This window comes from Carassius auratus, unplaced genomic scaffold (genome assembly GCF_003368295.1).
Source record: "Carassius auratus strain Wakin unplaced genomic scaffold, ASM336829v1 scaf_tig00017344, whole genome shotgun sequence".
Lineage (NCBI taxonomy): Eukaryota > Metazoa > Chordata > Actinopteri > Cypriniformes > Cyprinidae > Carassius > Carassius auratus.
The window spans coordinates 418-7,287 of NW_020524778.1; the positions used below are offsets into that span (position 1 = coordinate 418).

At 36.6% G+C, this 6,870-nt stretch overlaps 1 long non-coding RNA gene across 2 annotated transcripts; it reads left to right on the plus strand.

Moving 5' to 3' along the window:
• Nucleotides 1-4,094: 4,094 nt before the first annotated feature.
• LOC113075642 (uncharacterized) lies at nucleotides 4,095-5,489 on the plus strand. Of its 2 annotated transcripts, none has more exons than XR_003281009.1 (3): nucleotides 4,095-4,142; nucleotides 4,512-4,627; nucleotides 5,444-5,489. It is a non-coding gene; the product is annotated as an uncharacterized LOC113075642 (long non-coding RNA). The 2 variants fall into 2 exon arrangements; XR_003281008.1 differs by having other exon boundaries at nucleotides 5,434-5,480.
• Nucleotides 5,490-6,870: the final 1,381 nt, after the last annotated feature.

Below are 6,870 nucleotides of genomic sequence, written 5' to 3' on the forward strand. Positions count from 1 at the left end.
GTAGTATTTATAAAGTGCAGCGCTGCTTTGTTTACAGCAGTAACCAAGGAAATGCTGTATTGCTGCTGTTCCACAAGCGCCACCTGCTGTCAGAGAGTAAATGTGCGTTTTCATTCAGCCCATCTGCTGTTTTTGTTCCCTTCAGATATGTTTTGTTTATATGAAGATATTTATTTTATTTGTTGTAGACTTTTCAATTTCCAGGGAAATGTGCAGCATTTTGTATGAAAAAATAAAAGGATGCCTTTTCAGTTAGAATTCAATAATAATAATAATAATAATAATAATAATAATAATAATAATAATAATAATAATAATAATAAAAAATTGTATCATGAAATCAGTAGCCATCGTGAATCATATTGCATATTCACGAGTTTAGTGAATCGTTACATCCCTAAAGAACATCTACACACTCTCAGATAAAAAAGGTATGAAAGCTGTCACTGGGGGGGTACCTTTTTAAACGGTACACTTTTGTACCTTTTAGGACTCTTTAGGTATAAAGGTGTGCCTTTTGAAAGGTACTGCTGTACTGAGAGTGTAGCAAGATAATAGCAACCTTCTGAACACCTTTGAAACTACCTTAACCATTACCAAAAATACCCCTGCAACCACTCAGAACACTGCAACATTATAGCAGTGAGTTTTGCTTAAGCAAACACTATTCACATTTTCTTCATTAAATATAGGTGTAGTTCTGTTTTTGTTCTTCTCTCCATGAAAATGAGCATGTTGAAGCTTTTTGTTTGACTGCATGACTGAGTTTGGACAGCAGAGTGTTAAATGGACTCATCTCATGCTGTTCTCACAGGTATGGCATGGTTGAGCCCAAACACCCCCGTGACAGTCTCTGTGGTGTCTTCCATTTCCACCTGTTCCTCAACAACACACTGAGCTGCTGGTCGTACCAGCTCACCTCCCGCAGGGAAACACACACACACACACACACACACAGAAGAGTCTCTGCATATTTTTCCTCTGATCTCCTTATGCATCTACTTCCTTTTGTGTCTTAATGACATCTGTAGTATTTATTTAGATGAATAATGTTTAGGTGTTCATTGTAAAACTCATATCTAAACTGTTCATCTTTGCAGCATAACACAACTCATGTCATATGCACTGCAAAGAACTGAACACAAATAATGTCTTGTTAAAGAGAGGTGTGCTATTATTTTAAAGGGTTGTTTTTAAAAGTAGAATTTTAAAATGTTTACATTTGTACAGACCAGAATACAACAGAGACTTTAAACTAGTTATCAACCTCCTCGAAACCAGCCAGAACAATAATAATACATTAAAACACTCAGAATTGCTTAAAAAGTGCTTATAAGTTCCACTTGTTTGGTGTCAGAAAAAAGTAAAAACTAAGATAATTTAATTGTGAATAATAAAAATAACATATAACAGAAATTGTTTGTTAATTAATTTAGATTCTGATTGTTTCTTCACTGTGTGTGTGACTCAGTGTGAGTGAGTGAGTGAAATATTTCTGGCTGGGTCTGATCCTCTCAGTTTTGTGCTCCAAAACCAGATGGGTGAAACAGATCTGAGCCAAACGACACAGAACCCCCCAGGGCAGAACAAATCCACACACATATCGCAATACAATAACACAGTCACTAACCGAGCCGCTCCAGACCCACAAACACTCAAACAAACAGTCAGTCAGTCATTCTGTACATCTGTATCTCACTCATTATTCAGTGTTTTGGAAGAAATCTATGGATATAAGTGTGTTTTTTTGAAAAGCGTGGGTTAAAACTGGGAGGTGGTTGAGTTCAGTTATCAACGCAGACACATAAGACACGAAACCAATGTCCTGAAAATCTCTTAAGGTCATTCTGTGTGTATAATTCTACAGTGAAAGGTGCAGGATCTACGACTTCCCAAACTGCACTAAATCTGTCTGAAAGGATCCAGAGGTAGCGGTGAAATTCTTCCTTTATGTAATTTTTTCCCCTTTTCATTTCTGGATTTCTTTGGGTGGATGAATCAATATTTTAGATCAAATAAATCAGACTGCTACATGTTTTAAATCATGCATTTATGTTTGTTCGAATTCCTTTCTGTGCCACTAGTTGCACGTTAATTACACACTTCACCCAAAGAACTGATTATCCTGTCTGGTTCTTTATTCTATTATCCAGTAATGTATTGTGATATATATTATTATAGAAATGGTCTGGTGGTCATATACTAATTTTATTTTAATAATTAAAATAATAGCAAAGAAAGACATTTTATATTTGTTACCGTTTCACTGGAAAAAATTACTAGTAAGTGGCACTAAATTCCTAAACTCCTCAAGTTCCCCAAAGGCATGGTGAAGGAAGAAGGTCACTTTGCAAACATACAGTTTCACCTTCAGTGCTTTGCCCCTAGTGAAAGCCCAGGGTTTAAGCTGTGTTTGAATGTACAACATTATCTCATGGAAATAATATTTACAAACTGTGAAAATACTTTAACACTCCGACAATAATAAATCCCACATGATGAGAATCCTTGACTTGGTAAACACACTTCTGCTTGCAGAACGCACACAGACACTCAAAGCATGCATCACACACTATAAAAAACACATTCTTTACATTACATTAATTATACATAACACAATACCACAACTCACACACAATATGCTCTTTGTACCGTTATATGCAACACATGCTTTAAAATATGTCCCAAAAGCAAATATCATTGCATTTTCAATTCCAGTTATGAGTACTAGGTCTTAATTGTGTAAAAAAAATGAATAAGCTAGTTCATTTTGCTTGCCTTCTCAGCTCATAACTCAAAGGTTGAAGATTTAATTGCACGTTTGGGTTCCCATGAGATTGCGCTCAACCAGACCAGTCTGACAGAATAAATTTACCATGTTACTTCCATGCACTTGGTAAATATAAAGATGAATTTAGTATGGGAATGGTGGTGTCCTGAGTGTTAAGGCGGTGTTGATTCTCTGTGGAAAACCAACCTATACGTACACACTGATCTACTTTGAACATTTTTACGAGCCAACACAAACAAAAGAATAGGAATCAAAATGTCAGTCACCTCAGAAAAGCTGTCATGCTGTCATCTTTGACTTCACCTCACCCTGGAAAAAATGGTACGGTTAGACATTGAAGAGGCAGCTCTTTCACTGCAAGTGTTTCCAGAAAAGCCTTGAAAAGAAGTGTGTGCACTCTAAATACTGCTGGGTTATTTTTTAACCCAAAATGCTGGGTTGAGTCTGTTGGGTCATTTTGTTGGGTTATATTTATTTTTTTTAAACACTTTTGGGTAGTTTCAGTTTACCAGGTGTTGGGTTAAACCTGCTGGGTTGCGTCGCTGGGTTGTTTCAGGCCAGCGCTGGGTTATTTAAGGCGCCTTGAAGATGTTTAAATCGCTCCTCAACTGTCATTTTGGAAGAACAACGGGGCAAAGACACAGCTTTCAACTGTTTTAAGGTAAGTTTATTTAATGTTTTCATTAATAATTTTTAAGTTGGCAGAATTATAACCTTTTTGCGGCTACAATAGGCTACTGTTAAACTTCTACAGGCCAACATTATTTACGTTAAATGATGAACAGTTTACCTCAAACGGCCAACCTACGTTACGTGACTCGCATAATCGTGTTAAGGTATCTGAGACGACAGATTAATACAGTTTTATTAAGTTTCCGACAGTTACAGATGGCTGAAATATGCGAATACCTGTGAAAATAGAGGAAAAAGTTGTTTCTGACACTGAAAAACGAATTTAACATTTAAGTGAGTGAAATGAGTTCAAAAAGCGAATACGACTTTCTGCTCTAATGTAAACGCCTGCAGTTGTCCATATCGACATGTAAATCATACAATTACGTACGATATAGTCGGACCGCAGGTCTAAAAGAACCGACGATCCGGTTCAAATAAACCGGTTCAGTAATTCTCGAACAAAGTGATTCCCGGAAAAGAATCGGCGTCTCTTCAAAGTGCGCGCACGCACAGCGAGGGCCGCGTTAGTGAGGTGATTTGATGCTTGTGTGGTTTATAAAGTATTTTTACATACAAATTATAAATTCAAAATGTGTTTTTTTTCCTGTCAGAAAAGCACATGGATACATTGTGAGAGAAAAACTCGTCAAATGCAGTCTTATTGAGGCGTCTAAAGGTAAGTTCGTGTTTATCAAACTAACGTTATATGGACTGTTTTAAAGCTGCGGAGTAACACAGTAAGTTACCTACGTGACTTGTCATAGAAATGTCTGTGTGCGCGCATGCAGTGTGATCTCCCTTATCTGTGCCAGTGACTGTGTGGTGTTTGATATAGCCAGCATATTAACATAAAACTGTGATGTATAATGACTGGAACATCCCATTGATTAGACAGTTTGAAAGCACACCTTTCAGCCAATCACTATATCATATTCTGCTTCTGTAGACCAACTCATAGGTGAATATCACAAATAATCATGATTGGTCAATTTCATGATTAACTTCACACAGTTAATTGAACTTTTTTTTAAAATATATTTTAAAGGTCTGAACAAACCTGGAATTCCTTAACCGAACAGAGTCCACAAAACCCCATCCAATTGTTGTGGCGATTTAAAAATGCCAGCAGATCTCTTAGGCATTATCATAATCAATGGACAGGTAAGGATATTCTGGACTATTTTCAAAAGGAATTGCAAATTGTATATTTAATTGCATTTTTCCACATGTGGATGCATACATTGTGACATAGTCCAGATGCAATTAAAAAGCATTTGAATTTCAGATGCTTTACACAGAAAGCTGTCATTTTGTGTCAAGTGTGGGACTATACTATGGGGCGTGTTTTTTATTGGGATATATTCTGTAGTTTTTACCCCAAATCTCTCACTGTTTGCACTCTGATGCACGTCAGCAAAACAACATTGCAGTTCTACTCTTATTTACTTATTTGCATCTTACCTTATATTTTATTCCTCAGGTGAAAAGCATTTGGTTAATGGTGAATATTGACCAATAGTACCATGTGGCACTAACTGTTAGCAGGGGATAGTAGCTGCATTTGGGGTAAAAATGACAGAATTATTTATTGTGTGAGGTGCCAAGAATAGAGGGAGATCCGGGTTTGCACTGTCTGTTCTTTATCACACATCTCTCGGAGCGGCAGATGCCTTAAGTAGTGCCTTAACCTCCATTGTTCAAAGCATTTGGCACAATTGTCTTTTAGTGACGTCACCTCCCAATACAAACACTCTCCATAGTATGGTCCCACCACTGACAAAAATTGACAGCTTTCAATGTGAGGCATTTTAAATTCAGATGCTACAGTAATTGTGATTCCATTTGTGTTTTCTCAGGTAACGTGTGCGAAACAGTGAAAAAACAGACGTGGTAATTCATAAAACCTCATGTACTTGTTCTTATGTTGCATCTATGCTAACATTAGTCTGTTTCTCTCTTATTCCGAGGTCACCGTAGCCACGAGATCCAGTCTGTGTCCAGATCAGAGGGTCACTGCAGTCACCCGTATCCAGTACGTATCCAGACCAGATGGTGGATCAGCACCTAGAAAGGACCTCTACTGCCCAGAAAGACAGCGGAGACCAGGACAACTAGAGCCCCAGATACAGATCCCCTGTAAATACCTTGTCTCAGAGGACCACCAGGACAAGACCACAGGAAACAGATGATTCTTCTGCAGAATCTGACTTTGCTGCAGTCTGGAATTAAACTACTGGTTTCGTCTGGTCAGAGGAGAACTGGCCCCCCAACTGAGCCTGGTTTCTCACAAGGTTTTTTCTCCATTCTGTCACCGATGGAGTTTTGGTTCCTTGGTTTCCTTAGTTTGAGACAATTAATATCAAGCGATATCATCGACTTGATTGTACAGAGGGACGATACATCACTGAATCAATGATGAACTGACTTCAACTGAAAACTGAGTGTTTACTTTTGTCTCTTTGCATTAATTACACACTATTTTCCTATTTAATACTGTAAAGCTGCTATGATGCAGTATTTGATTAATATGACAGGCTTATTACTCATAATACATGGAAAATACAGCTGCCAATTGACTTTGTTTTTTCTATTTGAAATTTGGCAGTCACTGTGCATTCATGAATGCATCAAGTAATTTTTGTTCAGTGTTTTTGTTCAAGATTTGCAATTGTGTTTGGATTATGTCACAATTTGTCACATGTGGAAAACACAATTGAAAATATAATTTGCAATTCCTTTTGAAAATTGTCCTTCCATAGACAGGCTCTATAGCAGACTACACTGCTCTCAGGTGTAGATCTTTGCTTCAGAGCTTAAGTGTTTGACAATAGTACACCCAAAAATGAAAATTGTTAATTATTCACCCTGGTCTGAAATCTCTCGAATATCATCGAAAATATCTTAACTTGTCTTCTGAAGATGAACGAAGGTCTTACGGGTTTGTAACAACATGAAGTTGAGTAATAAATGACATAATTTTCATTTTTGGGTGAACTATATGTTGAACTACACTAAGCAGTGCACATCTACCTACATAGGAGTCTTTATATACTTGATATAAATTTAAGGACATCTTTAAATTTAAAGAATGTTAATTGTTAATGTCATTTCACTGTGTATTTAAATAGCTAAATATGTCAAAATGTAATAGTTAAACAGCTAGACACAGGTCATTCAGAAAAAAAATTATTATTTATTGCAACTGTAATTCTGTGATTTTTATTTTAATTATTTATTTTGCATTCGCTGGAAACAAAAAAAGGGAAAATTCCATGTTGTTTGTCATTGGTACAAGTTTTTGAATGTCAGATGGCATTAAAAATATTTTTAACAGTCTAAATAACCTGTATTCTTCATTATTTATTAATCCATGATTGCTTTGTTAAGTAAAAGTGAAATTTTGA